We start from the raw sequence: 21,688 nt of genomic DNA, 5'->3' as shown, positions 1-21,688 counted from the left end.
TAGAGTTCATCTAGCAACGAGTGATTGATGCATCTACGTACCTTGTAGATCGCGAGCGGAAGCGTTCAAAGAACGGGGATGAGGGAGTCGTACTCGACGTGATTCGAATCACCGAAGATCCTAGCACCGAACGGACGGCACCTCCGCGTTCAACACACGTACGGAGCAGCGACGTCTCCTTCTTCTTGATCCAGCAAGGGGGAAGGAGAGGTTGAGGAAGATGGCTCCAGCAGCAGCACGACGGCGTGGTGGTGATGGATCTGCAGTACTCCGGTAGGGCTACGCCAAGCACTATGGAGGAGGAGGAGGTGTTGGAGAGGGAGAAGGAGGCAACCAAAGGCATGGATCAAAAAGCCCTCCTTCCCCCACTATATATAGGAGGTCCTAAGGGGGGGCGCCGGCCCTAGGAGATCCAATCTCCTAGGGGGGCGGCGGCCAAGGGAGGTTTCCCTCCCCCCCAAGGCACCTAGGGGTGCCTTCCACTTGTGGGACTCTTCCCCTTTGGAAACCCTAGGCGCATGGGCCCCTTGGGGCTGGTGCCCTTGGCCCATGTAGACCAAGGCGCACCCCCTTACAGCCCATGTGGCCCCCGGGGCAGGTGGACCCACCCGGTGGACCCCCGGGACCCTTCCGGTGGTCCCGGTACAGTACCGGTGACCCCGAAACTTGTCCCGATGGCCGAAACAGCACTTCCTATATATAATTATTTACCTCCGGACCATTCCGGAACTCCTCGTGACGTCCGGGATCTCATCCGGAACTCCAAACAACATTCGGGTTACTGCATATACATATCCCTACAACCCTAGCGTCATCGAACCTTAAGTGTGTAGACCCTACGGGTTCGGGAGACATGTAGACATGACCGAGATCGCTCTCCGGTCAATAACCAACAGCGGGATCTGGATACCCATGTTGGCTCCCACATGCTCCTCGATGATCTCATCGGATGAACCACGATGTCGAGGATTCAAGCAACCCCGTATACAATTCCCTTTGTCAATCGGTATGTTACTTGCCCGAGATCCGATCGTCGGTATCCCAATACCTCGTTCAATCTCGTTACCGGCAAGTCACTTTACTCGTACCGTAATGCATGATCCCGTGACCAGACACTTGGTCACTCTGAGCTCATTATGATGATGCATTACCGAGTGGGCCCAGTGATACCTCTCCGTCATACGGAGTGACAAATCCCAGTCTTGATCTGTGTCAACCCAACAGACACTTTCGGAGATACCCGTAGTATACCTTTATAGTCACCCAGTTACGTTGTGACGTTTGGCACACCCAAGGCACTCCTACGGTATCCGGGAGTTACACGATCTCATGGTCTAAGGAAAAGATACTTGACATTGGAAAACTCTAGCAAACGAACTATACGATCTTATGCTATGTTTAGGATTGGGTCTTGTCCATCACATCATTCTCCTAATGATGTGATCCCGTTATCAATGACATCCAATGTCCATAGTCAGGAAACCATGACTATCTGTTGATCAACGAGCTAGTCAACTAGAGGCTTACTAGGGACATGTTGGTGTCTATTATTCACACATGTATTACGATTTCCGGATAATAAAATTATAGCATGAATAAAGACAATTATCATGAACAAAGAAATATAATAATAATGCTTTTATTATTGCCTCTAGGGCATATTTCCAACAGTACCTCCGTTTCAACACTACCGGTGACCGTGACGCGTGTGTCGCCCTCCACGAGATCCCTTTCGAGGGAGCGCGCATCCGCTTTGTTCGGGAGGAGGAGGCGGACAGGGTCCTGCCCCGGGCTCGTGCGCACGCTTTCATCTCCGCCACTCGCTTCCCGGTAGAGCACGTCAACCCCGTGGGGATTGCAAGGGCGTTCTCCGGCTTTGGCGACCTCGTCGAGATCGATCACCGCGTCCTCTCCGGCGAGGACCTCTCCTCTGTGCGGGTTGTCCTCCTTATTGAGCACGCTCGGGACGTGCCCTGCGATGTTTGGCCTCGTTGTGGGGTGTGGGGCTCCCGCATGATCTCCGTCCGCACCCTTGCCGTGTGGCCGCAAGAGGACTCCTACGACGCCAACGGCGTCTACAGGCCACAATTCGGCCCTCCACCTCCGCCGCCTTTCGCTCACAACGGCGGGCAGATGCCGCTCCATGGCCACCCTCTTGGCTGGCCGGCCCCAGCCCCCCTAGGCAACATCCGCCCTTCGAGCCGCAGGGCAGGGGGGAGCCGGGGCGCGACTCGCCTTTCTCCTCTGCCTCCATGGGGCTCCGCCTCTGCCAAGCGCACCCGCCCCGCCTGCTGCCTCATCTGTGGTCATCTCTGAGCTTGTCGAGGACAGCGGCTTGGGAGGGGATGAAAATCTGGATGTTGAAGCTCCAGGGTTTGCTGTCCAGCCCGCGGTTGCGGGAGCGGGTGCGGGTGCTGACCCGGAACCTGCTATGCATGGCCCATGCACTGAGCCTGCCGAGGCCGTGGCAGCTGCTGTCATTGAGGCCCCCGTTCGTTTCAGCCGGCGCCTGGCCCAGAAAGAGCCTGCGCAGTACATCTCCATGACTGCAAAGGCTATCAAGCAGCGGGAGCTCAAGGACTCTCTGAAAGGATGCTCCTCCCTGTTTCGGGCTAAAGCTCTCAAGAGCAATGTCGTCTCGGCCGTCCTCAAGCCTCTGGGAATGAATGCCGTGTCCGAGTTACGCATGGCGGCGGCCATCCCTTCTGCACCGGTGCCGTCCTCTGTCGATGATTAGCGCACCCTGGGTGCTCTCTCCGGGCACCGCTGCCTCGTCCCGGGCCGGCGTTTGTATCTCGTTCTGCTTTTGTTTCTTTTCTCTCATGTTGTCTGTGTGTGGCGTTGGTCGTCAGAGACCGTCCGGGCGTAGTCGTGTGTTCTGTTGGTGCTCTCTTCCCGCTCATGGTGCTATCTCTGGTTATGGATAGTGTGGGCTCTATCATGTCTATCTTGTCCTGGAATGTCCAGGGGCTGGGGGATGATGACAAATGTGTGCTTGTGCGTAAGGCTATTTGCGATGCAAACCCCCTGATTGCTTGTATCCAGGAAACAAAACTCTCTGCGGTGTCCCTGTTCAAGGCCCGTACTTTTCTCCCCCCCAGGCTAGCTGCTTTCGAGTGCGTGGAGGCTGACGGCTCTCGCGGGGGACTTGTTACAGCTTGGGACCCGAACGCTCTTTCCCTAGTTTCTTCTCACTCTGGACATTTTTCCCTGACCACCGTCCTCTCCTCGACCTCTTCAGACCTCTCCTTCTCTATCTCCAATGTCTACGCGCCGTCAGACCACTCTCTCATGCAAGTGTTCATCGACGAAATGCTCTCCCTCGCGCCCTTGGTGCATGGTCCTTGGCTATCCATCGGCGATTTTAATCTCATCCGGTAACGAGAGGAGAAAAACAATGCCAACTTCTCAGCTTCGCTCTCCTCCAGGTTTAATGCCCTCATTGCCTCCTTGTCCTGGCTCGAGCTCCCTCTCTCCGATCGCTTATTCACTTGTACGAACCGTCGCACCCCCCACTCTTGCACGCCTCGACCGCGCGTTCTTCAACGCCGACTGGGACTCTGCCCTTCCCAACTCCTCGCTGGCGTCGCGCCCTCGGGCGACCTCTGATCATTTCCCCCTGTTGGTCACAGCTTCCACCCATGTCCCAGTCTCGCGCCAATTCCATTTTGAAAACAAGTGGCTTCTTGACCCCCTCTTTCTCTCTTCCACCACCCCTTCCTGGGATCGCCCCACTCGTGTTCTGGACGGTGCTCGAGACATCGCGGCTAGGGTCAAGTCCTTTCGACACGCAGCAAAGGTTTGGAAAGCTAATCACCGGTTTGTCCCTAAACTCGATAACAACTACAGGTTTATTATTGACCTTTTTGACTTCTTCGAAGAGTACCGTGAGCTTTCAGTGGATTAAGGCGATCTCCGGCGGGACGCTCGTGCCGCCCTGGCCCTCTCGGTGCGCCAGCAGGCCGCGTTCTGGCGTCAGCGGGGGAAGTTCCGGCGTGTGGGCGAGGGGGACGAGAATACCCGGTTCTTCCACGCCCAGGCCTCGCATCGGTTCCGGGCGAACCGGATCCGGGAGCTGGACGTCGGCGGCACGGTGGTTGCCAGCCATGCCGCCAAAGCAGAGGCCCTGCACGCCTTCTACACCGCCCTTTTAGGCACGGCCAGGGAGCCCGTGTGAGGTTTTGACCTGGCCGCTCTCTACATGGGTGCGCCTCTGGTGGACAGCGCCAAGCTGGAAGCCCCATTCCAGCTTCGGGAGGTCGAGGCCGCCGTCCGCGCCCTTGACAGGACAAGTGCGCCTGGTCCCGAAGGCCTTGGGCCGGCGTTCTATCAGGCGGCTTGGGCGACGGTGGCTGGCGATGTCATGCGGCTCTTCGAGGGGGTCTACTCCTCGTCGGCCGACCTCTCCTGCATCAACTGGGCGCACATTGTGTTGCTTCCCAAAGGCGATGATGTTCTTACTCCCGGAGGTTTCCGGCCGGTCTCGCTTCAGAACTGTGACGTCAAGCTGGTCTGCAAAGCCCTGACTACCAGACTTCAATAACAAATCCCGGGGTTGATTGACTCCGACCAGTCCGGCTTCATCAAAGGGCGAAGCATCTCCGAGAACTTCGTCTATGCTACGGAGATTGTGCAATGTTGTGACTCCAGGAAGGCACCCTCTCTCGTACTCAAGCTTGACTTTGTGAAGGCCTTCTACTCCATCAGCTGGAAGAGCCTTCGGCGGATCATGGAGGTGCGAGGGTTCCCCACTCGCTGGTGTGACTGGATGGATGCCATTTTCCACTCCTCCATGTCCGCAGTCCTCCTCAACGGGGTGCCCGGGCGCTGGATCACGTGCAAGAAAGGGCTGCGTCAAGGCAACCCGATCTCCCCCTACCTCTTCCTGCTTGTGGTGGATGTGCTGCAATGGATGATCCAGCAAGACGGAGGGATGGCGCACCCGCTGGTGGCTGGTAAGCCGCCGCTGGTCCTCCAGTACGCCGACGACACCCTCATCGTTCTCCGGGCGGAGCTGGAGGCGGTGAGGCGGCTGAAAAGCATCCTTGATGATTTTGTGGCGGCAACTGGGCTTGTCATCAACTTCCACAAGAGCACGGTGGTACCCATGCACGTCCCCGAGGATGATCTTCAGGACATGGTTCATGTCTTGGGCTGCCAAGTGGGGAGTTTTCCTCAGGTCTACCTTGGGCTTCCTCTCTCCAACCGCAAGCTGACGATGGACGACTTCCTCTCACTCATCGCCAAGGCCGAGTGTTACCTGTCCGGATGACGGGCGCAACTCCTCTCCTTTGGGGGTCGACTTGTCCTGCTCAACGCCGTCCTTGACTTGCTGCCCACCTACATTATGGTGGCTATGGAGTTGCCGCCGTCGGTGCTGCGTGCTCTGGATGCTCTTTGGCGCTCATTCCTGTGGGCTGCCGCGGATAGGGCGTCAGGGGCCCAGTGCCTTGTTGCTTGGGAGCGGGTGGTCTGCCCCAAGAGCGAGGGAGGACTTGGGGTGCGTGCTCTCCCGGTCCAGAACTGCTCTCTCCTGCTGAAGCTGCTTCACCACCTCCACTCTCAACAGGACTCGCCATGGGCCACTTGGGTTTGGTCCGAGCTCGGGCGCTCCCTTCTCACCCCGATGGTGGCGTCGACCCTCCCTGGCTCCCACTGGGCCTCCCTGGCGGGGCTCATGCCGAACTACAGGGCGATCTCCACGGTCCAGTTGGGGGACGGGTGCACCACTGCCTTTTGGTTGGATGCTTGGCTCCCAGGAGGCACCCTGGTGTGGCGGCTGCCTTCGCTGTTTTCCCACACCACCGCGCCAGAAGCCTCCGTGGCCCAGGTCATGCGTCTCGGCATCAACGCGGTCCTGGTCCCGCGCCTAAATCCTGCTGGGGGCGCGAGCGTGCCGAGCTGCTTCGGATCGTTGGTGCCGTGACCCTTTCTGAGTCGCCCGACGAACGGTCTCTGCGCCCTGGCTGCACCAAGGGCTCGCTCCTCTCGTCGGCCGGCGTCTACCAGCTGTGCCACTTCGGTGGGCTTGGGGTGCCTTTCGAGGCCTTTGTCTGGGGTAGCTTCGCCCCCAGCCGGGTCCGTTCCTTCGCTTGGCTTCTGGTGCAGGCCAGGATCCACACTAGGGACGTCCTCCTTCGCAAGCACATCGTCGACGCTGCCGGAGCAGGGTGCCCCCTTTGCTCCGCTCCCCTCGAGACAACTGATCACCTCATCTTCGGGTGTGCGTTCGCCCAACGCTTCTGGACTGTGGTCGGGAAGAGCTCCCTTGAGACTACCTCCGTCCATTCGCTTCACCTTCTCACCCCGCCGCCTCGGGTGCCGGCGGGGTCGGGGCCCACCTTCCTGCTGCTCTGCTACTGGCAACTTTGGAAGCACCGGAATGCGGTGGTCTTCCAGAGGGCCCCCCCGTCGCTCCCCGGGCTCCTCAGCCGGTGCAGGGACGACGCGGTGCTCTGGCGTGTTCGGCTACCCCCCCCCCCTAAAACATGCGGTGGATGCCTGGCTGCCCTGTTTTTCCAATCCTGTTTAAGCCCCTGCTGCTGGGTTTGACCTCCCCCCCTCTCTCTCTTGACCTTGTGAATGTACGATGCCTCATCAGGACCTTTGGTCCGCATATCTATACAAAATATTCAGGTGGGGAAAACTCCCCCCGGTGAAAATTCAAAAAAAATATGATGCATGCGGCCAAATGAGATGTGAGAACTGGGGAGTTTGTTTTCTGTCTAATCGAATTCTAAAGAAAAAAGGCAGAGCTGTCGACCGAGTTCATAGTCACTATGAGATGTGACCCTCACTCTTTTCTTGATCTAATTGGGGCACGCCCTTTCATTGAGTACATTAAGTATTGGCTTCTTGATTACTGAATCGTTTCAAAGTCTGAAGAAAGTTTCATGCTGTCTTGTGTCAGATTGACATGCAATATTTTTCTTTTCTGCGGGAAAAAATGGCTGCAAGGTAGTCAAGGACAATGCTCAACTTGGAAGCTGTAAAGTTATTTTCTCTCAAGTTATGGTCTAATTCTTTTTATTTCAGAATTGTCCAAGCTACAAGTTTGAGGCGACAGAGTTGCACACTCTCTTTTGCATAATTGCACACTCACGGGCCACGACCATGAAGTTGTACACTCATCGGCATGTGATCATTGAAAGATTTCACACACAGTGATACTAAGTTGGCTAGATGACGTGTCATGCTTGCATTGAATGTTTGGTACCTTAAATTCTGTCTGTGTATCTCTTTTTTGTATTCAAATGATATTAAGTTTTTTAGCAATAAATTGATTTAGTTTGCATCAAAGTTGTTCTCTCTAATATGGGTAAACACATTTCATGATTAAGCAGAAGAAGTTGCACAATCATGTTTTTAGAGTTGCACATGGACTATCAGACGGTTGGCCGGGGTAGCTATCGAAGTTGCACATCCTACTGGTAGGGATAGTTGGGACGGGAGTGTCCACACAGGTAGGGAAGAAAGCCAGACATGAACTGCGACAGTTGGGACATGGCAGCAGACGAAGTTGTATATCTCACACGACAAGGGGTAGTTAAAAATGGTGTAATCTGCACATTCACAAAATAGGGGGAAGTTGCACATTGATTGCTAAGCAGTTGGCCGGGACAGCAGACGAAGTTGCACAACGGCTGATAGGCAGTTGGTCGGAAAGCAGACAAAGTTGCACAACACTCTCATCGTCATAATAGTTCAAGCATGATTGCCAGAGTTGCACACATGTGGCAGCATAGTCGCACACACAGGGCCACGGAGTTGCACACTCTCGTTGGCGTAGTTGCACATGCGTGACCGCAGAGCTGCACACTCTCGTTAGCATAGTCGCACACGCATGATAGCGGAGTACACTCGTCCGCATAGTCGCACATGCATGGCCACGGAGTTAGACACTCTCGTCGGCATAGTCGCACATGCGCCGCGGAGTTGGGACACTCTCGTTGGCATAGTCGGACACGCACAACCACGGAGGTGCACACTCTCATCGGCATAGTAGCTCATGCACGACTGCGGAAGTTGCACATGCATAACCATGGGCTGCACACTTCGTCGGCGTAGTAGCTCGCGCACGGACGCAGAGTTGCACACTCTCGTAGACATAGTCACACACGCGCGACAGCGGAGTTGTACACTATCGTCCGTATAGTCACACAAGCACGACCACGGAGTTTCTCACTCTCGTTGGCATAGGTGTCCACTCTCGCTGGTTGCGGGAGTTGCACACTCTCGTGATAGTACTTCACGCGCGACTGCGGAGTTGCACATGTGCGGTGGTATAGTCGCACACACAGGACCAAGAGTTGCACACTCTCGTCGGCGTAGTAGCTTACGCACGGGCTCGAAGTTGCACACTCTCGTTGGGATAGTTGCACATGCGTGGCAACAGAGTTGTGCACTCGTCCGCATAGTTGCACACGCACGACCAGAGAGTTGCACACTCTCATCGGCATAGTCGCACACGAGCGGCCATGGAAGTGCACACTCTCATCGGCATAGTAGCTTACGCACACTGCGGGAGTTGCATATGTATGGCGACATAGTCGTACGCGCACGACCACGGAGCTACACCCTCTCGTCGGCGTAGTAGCTAACGCACAGCCGTGGAGTCGCACACACTCGTCGGCATAGTCGCACACGCAAGGGAGTGGAGTTGCACACTCTTTTTCGCATAGTCACACGCACGACCGCGGAGTTGCACACTCTCACCCGCACAATCGCACATGCACGGCCACAGAGTTGCACATTATCAACAGTATAGTTGCACACACACACCGCGGAGGTGCACACTCTCGCCGGCATAGTAGCTCACATACGACTACCGGAGTTGCAACGCGCGGCAGCATAGTCGCACACACGGGACCACAGAGCTGCACACTCTCCTCGGGGTAGTAGCCCACGCAGGGTCGTTGAGTTGCACACTGATCGAATAGTTTCTCAAGCACGATTTTGGATTTGCCAACTTTCATCGGCATAGTTGCTCACACACGACTACAGGAGTTGCACACTCTCTTGGGCATAGTCGCACAAGCACAGTTGTGGAGTTGCACACTCTCCTTGGCCTAGTTGCTCATGCACGAGCTGTGGGAGTTGCACACGCGTGACAGAGTAGTTGCTCACATGTGAATGTGGAGTTGGACACCCTGGTCGGCATAGTTTCTTACGAACAGAGCGGGATTGTACACTCGTCGGATAGTAGTTCACACACGGCTGCGGGAGTTTCATACGCGCGGCGTCATAGTCGCAAAATCATGGTTGCGGGAGTTGTCACGCACGGTGTCATTATCACACATGCACAGTCGCGGAGTTTCACACTCTCATTGGCGTAGTTGGCCGGGACAATAGATGAAGTTGCACATCCACTGATAGGCAGTTGGCCCAGGCAGCGAACCGTGAAAATTGCAAATCCGTGGGCAGAGAGAAAGTTTGCACACCGACTACTTGGCAGTTGGCAAGTGCAGCTGACGAAGTTGCACATCTCACTGGTGCGGATAGTCTGGGATGAAGACTTCAACAATGAAAACTGCATGTCCACAGGTATGAGGAAAAGTTGCATATTGACTTGCCGGTAGTTGCACATTGATAGCTAGGCAGTTGCACCAAACGAACAGTAAATTGCACAGAAAAAAGGTCGTCGAAATATACCCATGTGCGATCTTGTCTCGATGAGCATGCCATGAGGATTCCAAGAGTGAAAGAATATCTTAATTTTGATATCCGGTTCAAAAGTTAAGACATTTTTAGGAAAATAGAACCCGAAGTAAATGCATTCACACCTGTTCACATCACTGAAAACTCCATGTCCACGAGTAGGGGAAAAGTTGCACGTCGACTCGAGGTAGTTGCACATCGATGGCTAGGCAGTTGCACAAAATGGGGAGTAAATTGCACACAAAAAAGTTTGTCAAAACATAAGCATGCGGGGTCTAGTTTCGTAGAGCATGTCGCGAGGATTCCAACGGTGAAAGCGGATCTCAATTTCGATATTCGGTTGAAAAGTTATGAATTTTCAAAAAAATGAAGTATAAATTTAATGCTTTCACACTTGCACTTCGTTTAATATGAAAGGAGGTGGAAGGGACCAGGTGAAATCGGTTTTTCATGTCACGAGGGATTTCCTAATTAGATGACATGAGACAAAAGGTATTCTAGTCGGGGTTAATGCTCGGTAGAGCTAACCAGCCAATGACCACCGGCTAGACACATCCTAAAATCAAATGCATACCTTTTATACAGGGAGAGAGAATGCATGCAACGTTTCTTCTCTCCACTCTCTCACTGTCTTGGCAAAAGGCCGACAACGCCTCACAAGAGCATTTGTATTCCTCTCTCCAACCTGATGTGAAGAAGTTTTTTCAAATCATACTTACAAAATTACCATGAATCTTAATGTACGTTTTTGTTTTGAGGGGCTCCACCAGGATTTTTGCTTCGAGTTACAAGTTGTGATGGGCCGCGAGACCGAATAACACAATGGTGCGTGCATAGGGTGGAAACGCCCACTTACACTTTGTCCATAGAGTGCTTGTCGATTGCCTCAAAAAAACAAAGGACGCGTCTAGGGAATGGCCCGTTGCTCCCTAGCGCTCCAGAGTGGCCTACCATTTTAGGTAAGTTTTTGTCCCTTGTCATTTTTGTAGAGAAAATAGCTGAAAAAGGAAATTACCAGCCAATCATTACGTATGGCCCTTCATTCTGTACTGGACATCCCATGAAACAAGTGTGAACATATTTAATTCAGATTTCTAAATTTTTTAAAAGTCATAACTTTTGAACTAGGCATCAGAATAAAGATCCGTTTTCACCGTTGGAATCCTCACGGCGTGCCCTTCAAAACTAGATCCCACATGGATATGTTTTGACAAACTTTTTGTGTGCAATTTACTTCCTGTTTTGTGCAACTGGATAGCAGTCAATGTGCAACTTTCCTTCTACGTGTAGACATACAATTTTCACTGATTCAAACAGGTGTGAAAGCATTTATTTCAACTTTTATTTTTCTTAAAAATGTCATATTGTTTGAACCAAACGTCAAAATTAAGATCCGCTTTCACCGTTGGATTCCTCGCAACGTGGTCTTTGAACTTGATCCCGCATGAGCATGTTTTGACAAACTTTTATGTGTGCAATTTACTCCTCGTTTGGTGCAACTATCTAATAGTTGATGTGCAACTAACTACAGTCGATGTGCAACATTTCCTCGTTCCTGTGGACATTATGTTTTCATTGATGATGCCTCCACCCTGGACTATACCCTACTAGTGAGATGTGCAACTTTGACTGCTGCCTTGGCCAACTACATAGAAGTCGATGTGCAACTTTCCCTCAACCCGTAGATGTGCAATTTTCACTGTTCGTTGTCTTGGCCAACTGCCTAGCAGTCGATGTGCAACTCTGTGGGCGTGCGTGTGCAACTATGCAGAAGAGATTGTGCAAACTTCACTGCCATGCGTGTGTGACTATGCTGACATGAGTGTGCAACTCCACAACCGGTGCGTGGGCTACTAAACCGATGAGAGTGTGCAGCTCTATGGTCATGTGTATGCAACTATACCGCCGTGCGTGTGCAACTCGCGCAGTCATGCGTGAGCTACTATGTCGACGACGAGAGTGTGCACCTCCATGGGTGTGCATGTGTGGCTATGTTGGAGAGAATGTGCAACTCCATGGCCGTGTGTGTGCAACTATGCGGCCGATAGTGTGCAACTCTAGGGCCGTGTGGGTGTGTAAGCCAATGCGCCGACGAGAGTGTGCAACTCCATAGTCCTGTGTATGCGATTATCCTGCTGCACTTGTGCAACTCCCGCAGTCGTGTGTCAGCTACTATGCCGACGAGAGTGTGCACCTGCGCGGCCACGTGTGTGTCATTGTGCCGACGAGAGTGTGCAACTCCACAATCGTGCATGAGCTAATAAGCCAATGAGAGTGTGCACCTCTGTGGCCTGCTACCTCTTGAGCTTGCGTTGGTTTTCCCCGAAGAGGAGGGGATGATGCAGCAGAGTAGCGTAAGCATTTCCCTCAGTTTTTGAGAACCAAGGTATTAATCCAGTAGGAGGCCACGCTCAAGTCCCTCGTACCTACACAAAACGATAGCTACTCGCAACCAACGCAATTAGGGGTTGTCAATCCCTTCACGGTCACTTACGAGAGTGAGATCTGATAGATAGTGTTTTTGGTATTTTTGGTATAGAGATGCAAAGTGAAAAGTAAAAGGCAAAGTAAAAAAGCAAAGCAAGATTAAAGTGATGGAGATTGATATGATGAGAATAGACCCGGGGGCCATAGGTTTCACTAGTGGCTTCTCTCAAGAGCATAAGTATGTGAACAAATTACTGTTGAGCAATTGACAGAATTGAGCATAGTTATGAGAATATCTAGGCATGATCATGTATATAGGCATCACGTCCGTGACAAGTAGATCAAAACGATTCTGCATCTACTACTATTACTCCACTCATCGACCGCTATCCAGCATGCATCTAGAGTATTAAGTTAAAAATAGAGTAACACTTTAAGCAAGATGACATGATATAGAGAGATAAATTCATGCAATATGAAATAAACCCCATCTTGTTATCCTCGATGGCAACGATACAATACGTGCCTTGCTGCCCCTTCTGTCACTGGGAAAGGACACCGCAAGATCGAACCCAAAGCTAAGCACTTCTCCCATGGCAAGAAATACCAATCTAGTTGGCCAAACCAAACGGCTAATTCGAAGAGACTTGCAAAGATAACCAATCATACATGAAAGAATTCAGAGAAGATTCAAATATTGTTCGTAGATAGACTTGATCATAAACCCACAATTCATCAGTCTCAACAAACACACCGCAAAAAGAAGAAGATTACATCGATTAGATCTCCACAAGAGAGGGGGAGAACATTGTATTGAGATCCAAAAAGAGAGAAGAAGCCATCTAGCTAATAACTATGGACCCGAAGGTCTGAGGTAAACTACTCACACTTCATCGGAGAGGCTATGATGATGTAGAAGCCCTCCGTGATGACGTCCCTCTCCGGCGGAGCTCCGGAACAGGCCCCAAGATGGGATCTCGTGGATACAGAAAGTTGCGGCGGTGGAATTAGGATTTTGGCTCCGTATCTGTTCGTTTGGGGTACGTGGGTATATATAGGAGGAAGAAGTACGTCAGTGGAGCTTCGGTGGGCCCACGAGGGTGGGGGCGTGCCTGGGGGTGTAGGGCGCGCCCCCCTACCTCGTGCCCACCTTGAAGCTTCCTTAGCATACGGTCCAAGTCTCCTGGGTCATATTCGGGAAGAAAATCACGTTCCAGAAAGGATTATTCCGTTTGGACTCTGTTTGATATTCCGTTTCTTCGAAACACTAAAATATGCAAAAAAAACAACAATTCTGGGCTGGGCCTCCGGTTAATAGGTTAGTCCCAAAAATAATATAAAAGTGGAAAATAAAGCCCAATATAGTCCAAAACAGTAGATAATATAGCATGGAGAAATCAAAAATTATAGATACATTGGAGACGTATCAGGCATCCCCAAGCTTAATTCCTGCTCGTCCTCGAGTAGGTAAATGATAAAAAGAGAATTTTTGATGCGGAGTGCTACTTGGCATAATTTCAATGCAAAATCTTCTTAATTGTGGTATGAATATTCAGATTAGAAAGATTCAAGACAAAAGTTCATATTGACATAGAGAATAATAATACTTCAAGAAAACCAACAAAGCAATTATGTTTTCTCAAAGTAACATGGCCAAAGAAAGTTCATCCCTACAAAATCATATACTTTAATCATGCTCCATTTTTGTCACACAAGAATTCTCTCATCATGCACAACCCCGATGACAAGACAAGCAATTGTTTCATACCTTAATAATTTCAAACTCATAAACTTTCACGCAATACATGAGCGTGAGCCATGGATATAGCACTATGGGTGGAATAGAATATAATGATGGGGGTTATGTGGAGAAAACAAAAAAGGAGAAAGTCTCACATCAACGAGGCTAATCAATGGGCTATGGAGATGCCCATCGATTGATGTTAATGCAAGGAGTAGGGATTGCCATGCAACGGATGCACTAGAGCTATAAATATATGAAAGCTCAACAAAAAAAACTAAGTGGGTGTGCATCCAACTTGCTTGCTCACGAAGACCTAGGGCACTTGAGGAGGCCCATTGTTGGAATATACAAGCCAAGTTCTATAATGAAAAATTCCCACTAGTATATGAAAGTGACAACTTATGAGACTCTCTATATTAAGAACATGGTGCTACTTTGAAGCACAATATATGAGACTCGCTATATCGTGGTGCTACTTTGAAGCACAAGTGTGGAAAAAAGGATAGTAGCATTGCCCCTTTTTATTTATTCTCTTTTTTTGGGCCTTCTCTTTTTTTGGCCTTTCTTTTTTTATTGGGACAATGCTCTATTGAATGATGATCATCACACTTCTATTTATTTACAACTCAATGATTACAACTCGATACTAGAACAAAGTATGACTCTATATGAATGCCTCTGGCGGTGCATCGGGATATGCAATGAATCAAGAGTGACAAGTATGAAAAAATTATGAATGGTGGCTTTGCCACAAATACTATGTCAACTACATGATCATGCTAAGCAATATGACAATGATGAATGTGTCATGATAAACTGGATGGTGGAAAGTTGCATGGCAATATATCTCGGAATGGCTATGGAAATGCCATAGTAGGTAGGTATGGTGGCTGTTTTGAGGAAGATATAAGGAGGTTTATGTGTGAAAGAGCGTATTATATCATGGGGTTTGGATGCACCGGCGAAGTTTGCACCAACTCTCGATGTGAGAAAGGGCAATGCACGGTACCGAAGAGGCTAGCAATGATGGAAGGGTGAGAGTGCGTATAATCTATGGACTCAACATTAGTCATAAATAACTCATATACTTATTGCAAAAATTTACAAGCCATCAAAAACCAAAGTATTACACGCATGCTCCTAGGGGGATAGATTGGTAGGAAAAGACCATCGCTCATCCCCGACCGCCACTCATAAGGAGGACAATCAAATAACACCTCATGTTTCAAATTTGTTGCATAACGTTTACCATACGTGCATGCTACGGGACTTGCAAACTTTAACTCAAGCACTTCTCAAATTCACGATTACTCTACTAGCATGACTTTGATATTACTACCTCCATATCTCAAAACAATTATCAAGTATCCTACTTTTCTTAGTATTCAACACACTCAAAAGAAAGTTTCACAAATCTTGAATACCAAGCATGTTATTATTAAGCAAATTACCATGCTATTAAGACTCTCAAAATAATTTAAGTGAAGCATGAGAGATCAATAGTTTCTTTAAAATAAATCCACCACCGTGCTCTAAAAGATCTAAGTGAAGCACATAGAGCAAAATTATAACGCTCAAAAGATATAAGTGAAGCACATAGAGCAAAACTACATAGCTCAAAAGATATAAGTGAAGCACATAGAGTATTCTATCAAATTCCAATTCATCTATGGCTCTCTCAAAAGGTGTGTACAGAAAGGATGATTGTGGCACACTAACAAACAAAGACACAAATAATACAAGACGCTCCAAGCAAAACACATATCATGTTGGTGAATAAAAATATAGCTCCAAGTAAATTACCGATGGAAGTGGACGAAAGAGGGGATGCCTTCCGGGGCATCCCCAAGCTTTGACTTTTTGGTGTCCTTAGATTATCTTGGGGGTGCCATGGGCATCCCCAAGCTTAGGCTCTTGCCATTCCTTGTTCCATAATCCATCAAAAGAATTCACCCAAAACTTGAAAACTTCACAACACAAAACTCAATAGAAATCTCGTGAGCTCCGTTAGAGAAAGAAAACAAAAGACCACTTCAAAGTACTGTAATAAACTCATTCTTTATTTATATTGGTGTTAAACCTACTGTATTCCAACTTCTCTATGGATTATAAACTATTTTACTAACCATAGATTCATCAAAATAAGCAAACAACACACGAAAAACAGAATCTGTCAAAATCAGAACAGTCTGTAGTAATCTGTAACTAACGCAAACTTCTGGAAATCCAAAAAATCTACCAAAATTAGAAGACCTAGACAATTTGTTTATTGATCAGCAGCAATTGGAATCAGTATTTTATGACGTTCTGATGATTTTTAATAATTCGGGCACTGAACGCAAAGTTTCTAGAAATTACAGCAAGATCAAATAACTATCATCCAAGAAGATCCAATAGGTCTAACTTGGCACAAACACTAATTAAAACACAAAACCACATCCAAACAGAAGGTAGATGGGTTATTTATTCCCTAACATAAGAAAAACACAAAAAACTAAAAATAAAATTGGGTTGCCTCCCAACAAGCGCTATCGTTTAACGCCCCTAGCTAGGCATAAAAGCGAGGATAGATCTAGGTTGTGTCGTAGTAATAAGATAGATCGGTGAAACTCATTTCATATTCTCTACGTTCGGCAGCAAGTTTCTTTGTGGCAAGCAAAAGTAATCAAAAGGGATAAATTTAATAGGACAGAAGTCCCCAAGATCAATTTTAGGAGGTATAGGTTCCTCTTTCGGCCCTTCGTATTGCACAACCAATTCATCATTATAAGCATTCTTTTGACAGAACCTTGTGAGCCTAAAATTAAGAGAGCATCCTAGCTCATTATTTAGAATAGCCAAATCATCATTAAGTTCAGAGATTCTATCAATTAAAATATTGGTAGGCACCTTTTTTCTAAGGTTTTCATTGAAAGCAACATAGTCAAGAGATTGAAAACGCATAATTTCCTCTTGATCAAAGAGGATAGATTCTATGGGAGGACGACCAGCGTCTACCCTATAATGCTCAAAGATTTCTTTGGCTTCTTTTCTTATAAATCTGAATTCATGAGCCAAAAAGATAGTAGCGGCACGCTTAACAGAAGAATGCTCGATATTAGAAAATTCTAGGAAAATTCCCTATATAGATGGGTGCATATGTATAAATTGCCTTTCAAGTTCAACGATAAGCATGGAAATAGCATCCGCAAGACTACTAGTTCTATGGAGAATAGAACCGCTCATAGAGGGCAAAGCACCGGCACAAGTAAAGAAATCTTGAATAACTCCTTTTCCAATAATATTACCACTACCGATTCGAAATCTTTTTGTATGATAGGTAGGGGGTTCTTCAGCAGGAGCATCAGAATTTTCTATGACATTGTTATCGCCCATATCGGCGATAACTTCCCCAATTTCAGACATAGTGACAAGCAAGCGAGAAAAAAGCCAAACGGAGAAAGGAGGAGGAGAAGGAGAAGGAGAAGGAGAGGGCGAATAAAACGACAAGGGTGAAGTGGGGGAGAGGAAAACGAGAGGCAAATGGCAACTAATTTAATGCGAGAGATAGGGATTGTGATGGGTACTTGGTATGTTGACTTTTTGCGTAGACTCCCCGGCAACGGCGCCAGAAATTCTTCTTGCTACCTCTTGAGCTTGCGTTGGTTTTCCCCGAAGAGGAGAGGATGATGCAGCAGAGTAGTGTAAGTATTTCCCTCAGTTTTTGAGAACCAAGGTATCAATCCAGTAGGAGGCCACGCTCAAGTCCCTCGTACATGCACAAAACGATAGCTACTCACAACCACCGCGATTAGGGGTTGTCAATCCCTTCACGGTCACTTACGAGAGTGAGATATGATAGATAGTGTTTTTGGTATTTTTGGTATAGAGATGCAAAGTGAAAAGTAAAAGGCAAAGTAAAAAAAGCAAAGCAAGATTAAAGTGATGGAGATTGATATGATGAGAATAGACCCGGGGGCCATAGGTTTCAGTAGTGGCTTGTCTCAAGAGCATAAGTATTCTATGGTGGGTGAACAAATTACTGTTGAGCAATTGACAGAATTGAGCATAGTTATGAGAATATCTAGGCATGATCATGCATATAGGCATCACGTCCGTGACAAGTAGATCGAAACGATTCTGCATCTACTACTATTACTCCACTCATCGACCGCTATCCAGCATGCATCTAGACTATTAAGTTAAAAACAGAGTAACGCTTTAAGCAAGATGACATGATGTAGAGAGATAAATTCATGCAATATGAAATAAACCCCATCTTGTTATCCTCGATGGCAACGATACAATACGTGCCTTGCTGCCCCTTCTATCACTGGGAAAGGACACCGCAAGATCGAACCCAAAGCTAAGCACTACTCCCATGGCAAGAACTACCAATCTAGTTGGCCAAACCAAACGGATAATTCGAAGAGACTTGCAAAGATAACCAATCATACATAAAAGAATTCAGAGAAGATTCAAATATTGTTCGTAGATAGACTTGATCATAAACCCACAATTCATCGGTCTCAACAAACACACCGCAAAAAGAAGAAGATTACATCGAATAGATCTCCACAAGAGAGGGGGAGAACATTGTATTGAGATCCAAAAAGAGAGAAGAAGCCATCTAGCTAATAACTATGGACCCGAAGGTCTGAGGTAAACTACTCACACTTCATCGGAGAGGCTATGATGATGTACAAGCCCTCCGTGATGACGGCCCTCTCCGGCGGAGCTCCGGAATAGGCCCCAAGATGGGATCTTGTGGATACAGAAAGTTGCGGCGGTAGAATTAGGTTTTTGGCTCCGTATCTGTTCGTTTGGGGGTACCTGGGTATATATAGGAGGAAGAAGTACGTCGGTGGAGCTTCGGTGGGCCCACGAGGGTGGGGGGCGCGCCTGGGGGTGTAGGGCGCGCCCCCTACCTCGTGCCCACCTCGAAGCTTCCTTGGCATAGGGTCCAAGTCTCCTGGGTCATATTCGGGAAGAAAATCACGTTCCAGAAAGGATTATTCTGTTTGGACTCCGTTTGATATTCCGTTTCTTCCAAACACTGAAATAGGCAAAAAAACAGCAATTCTGGGCTGGGCCTCCGGTTAATATGTTAGGGCCAAAAATAATAAAAACAACAATTCTGGGCTGGGCCTCCGGTTAATAGGTTAGTCCCAAAAATAATATAAAAGTGGAAAATAAAGCCCAATATAGTCCAAAACAGTAGATAATATAGCATGGAGCAATCAAAAATTATAGATACGTTGGAGACGTATCATGGCCGCGCCTGTGCAACTATGACGACGAGAGTGTGCAACTCTGTGGTCATGCGTGTCCGACTATGTAGATGAGTGTGCAAATCTGCGGCTGCGCGTGCGCAACTATGCCGACGAGAGTGCACAACTCTGCGGTCGTGTGTGAGATCTACGCCGACGAGAGTGTGCAGCTCCGTGGTCCTGTGTGTGCGACCCGCCGCCCGTGTGCAACTCTCGCAGTCGTGTGTGAGCAACTACGTCAACGAGAGTGTACCCCTTCATGGCCGCATATGTGCGAGTGCCAACAAGAGTGTGCAACTCTGTGGTCGGGCGTGTGCGACTGTACGGACGAGAGTGTGCAACTCCATGATGACCCACAAGTATAGGGGATCTATCATAGTCCTTTCGGTAAGTAAGAGTGTCGAACCCAACGAGGAGCAAAAGGAAATGACAAGCAGTTTTCAGTAAGGTATTCTCTGTAAGCACTGAAATTATCGGTAACAGATAGTTTTGTGATGAGGTAATTCATAACGGGTAACAAGTAACAAAAGTAAATAAAGTGCAACAAGGTGGCCCAATCCTTTTTTATCAAAGGACAAGCCTGGACAAACTCTTATATAAAGGAAAACGCTCCCGAGGACACATGGGAATTATCGTCAAGCTAGTTTTCATCATGCTCCTATGATTCGCGTTCGTTACTTTGATAATTTGATATGTGGGTGGACCAGTGCTTCGATGCTGCCCTTCCTTGGACAAGCATCCCACTTATGATTAACTACTCTCGCAAGCATCTTCAACTACGAAAGAAGAATTAAGATAAACCTAACCATAGCATGAAACATATGGATCCAAATCAACCCCTTACTGTAGCGACCTGACCCGAATGGATCACGTCTACTGTGCTACGGTGTCATCCCTGGATCAGTAATGCTGACACCACACAGTACATCGAGGTTTTATAGCAGAGTTGCAATCACACACTTATTACATCAATGGCTCAAAAAGAACTTATTACAATAAATATGGCTTAAGGCCATATAATATCGATAACAGCGGAAGACTCGGAAGATAAATGGGTCCATCAACTCCAGCGGCATCACTGAGTATAGAACCACGACCTAAACACCTCAATCGTCGTCTGAAAAGTCTGCAACATTAATGTTGCAGCCCGAAAACAGGTCAGCACATGGAATATGCTGGCAAAGTAACACATAGAGAGTAATGGAATGAAACAGCTATACTACATGCATATATGGCTGGTGGAAAGCTCTATGGTTTACAGTTTTGCGTAAAGCCATTTTTCCCTACTGCAAAGGAATAAATTTTATTTACTATCATGGTGGTTGTGAAACATTGAGAATGGTTGACAGCATTCTCAATCCCAATTAAAAGTAATTAAAACCCAATAACATTAATTAGAAGTAACATGTTGAGATTCACAATGATATTCAAGTACTAGATACTCAAGTTGTCCATAACCGGGGACACGGCTAATCATGATTAGTTTGTTACTCTGCAGAGGTTTGCGCACTTTTCCCCACATGACTCGATCGCCTCCGTTTGTTTTCTCGCACTACATGGTGTTTGAGAAACGGATGACCGAGACATAGTCTTTCAGAAGCACTAGCACCTTACATGTGGGGTAGACCGGTACACCTACATCCCCTACATCTGCTAGTCCACCCCGTAAGAGTTCGCACAACTTAGTCAACTATGCTAGAGCCCATAGTAGCATGTGGCTGCACACGGAAGTTTCTAGCATGAAAGATCTTATGATCCCTTTGAGCCTGGGTGGCGGTCCGAAAAAAACAGGCAAGTCCTGATAGACATCAGGTGCCTCAATCCACCCAGATGTGTGTTTAAGTTGCCACCTTAGATAAACCATTAAAATTAATACTCACATCTGTCATGGATATCACTCACCCAATCCACGTCTACTAGCATAGCATGGCATAATAAGCAAACGTAGAAGTAACTCCCAAAGGTTTCATAATAAACAGGTAATAGGTACTACCTCATCTACTTCCCATCCCACAATTTAATTAGATCCTAATCATGCAATGTGTGAGGATTGATCTAATGCAATAAAACTGGGTTGTAGAAAAGGTATGATCAAAGTGTTACTTGCCTTGCTGATGATCCGCGAGTCCTAGGGTTTCGAAGTAACAAGCGGCGCAATCCGGGTAATCTATCGCAGACAAACAACAAGCATACAATAAGTACTCATCTAATGCACAGGTAAAACTCGAACAAGAGATCGAACCAGGTAGTTCAACTTAAGAACTCCGGTTGCAAGAAAGAACGAAAAACAAACGGCGGAAGAAAACAACTCGGTTCTAGCAAGTTGAAACTAGGTCAAAATTTTACTGTAACAAAAGCTTGTTCAAGTTGATTAGACGGAACGGCGGTTTCGAGACGAAACTCCAGGCGCTTGAATCACCTGATTCCGATAAACGAGCGAAAAGAAAGACTAGAAAAGATCGGATCTGAGATCGCGATCGCGGAATAAATCCGACGAAAAGAAAAAGAAGAACGGTTAAACGAACGGACGTCGTTAACCTAGAAGAATCCGGTGATCACGTTCGTTAGGACGAACGGTCCAAAGCAACTAAATCGGAGAAGAAAACGAATC

This window comes from Triticum urartu, chromosome 7 (assembly GCF_003073215.2).
Source record: "Triticum urartu cultivar G1812 chromosome 7, Tu2.1, whole genome shotgun sequence".
Taxonomy (NCBI): Eukaryota; Viridiplantae; Streptophyta; class Magnoliopsida; order Poales; family Poaceae; genus Triticum; species Triticum urartu.
This window is presented reverse-complemented; position numbering follows the sequence as displayed.